The sequence below is a fragment of the Carlito syrichta genome, unplaced genomic scaffold (assembly GCF_000164805.1).
Source record: "Carlito syrichta isolate Samal-C Ts95f unplaced genomic scaffold, Tarsius_syrichta-2.0.1 Scaffold316346, whole genome shotgun sequence".
Lineage (NCBI taxonomy): Eukaryota > Metazoa > Chordata > Mammalia > Primates > Tarsiidae > Carlito > Carlito syrichta.
The window spans coordinates 746,256-746,860 of NW_007260442.1; the positions used below are offsets into that span (position 1 = coordinate 746,256).

The window sequence follows — 605 nt, forward strand, 5'->3', positions numbered from 1 at the left end:
AGTGGCGACACGAGGCCGTGTCAACCCCCAGATAAGCCCGGGGGCGGGTGGGGAGGGGGGCGCGGGTTGAAGGACAGACGAAGGGACTGTACGACCGAGTAACTGAATGCGGCTTTTCAGGGGGCAGCGGCCGAGGAGCCGGCCCGGGGCAGCCTTCGGGCCCGGGTCAGGCCAGGTCGGCCCCAAGCGCGGTCGCCTCCCTCCGCGGCCCCCTCTTCACGTGCCTTTGGCGTGGCGGGGATGAAAATCGCAAGCAAACAATTACACGAGAAACGGACAGGATGTTCTGGGAGATTCCTTTAGGGGGGAAAGAAGTGAAATGCGGCTTGCACCTCTTTCCTTTAGCTCAGAAACGACGTTTATTTCCAGCCCCCGACATTCCCGGCCTCCCCTCCCCCTTCCCTCCTTCTTTCCTTCCTTCCTCCTCTGCCAGGTCCTGGGATTTTTCAGCCTCGCTTGGTCTGGGCCAGAGGCACAAAAAGGGCGTTTTCGGAAGCGGCCCGGCCGTGCACAGGGGCCATTTGTTTGGGGAGCGGGGCAGGAAATCTCGCCGGCCTGAGTCACGGCGGCTCCCTCGAGGCCGCGCCGGTGCTCGCGGGCCGGGG

The 605-nt window shown here is 64.5% G+C and overlaps 1 protein-coding gene across 2 annotated transcripts in view; it reads left to right on the forward strand.

Annotated features, from left to right (window-relative positions):
- Nucleotides 1-605, forward strand: part of SGK1 (serum/glucocorticoid regulated kinase 1) — a 138,224-nt gene that overhangs the window by 131,702 nt on the left and 5,917 nt on the right. The window lies entirely within an intron of this gene.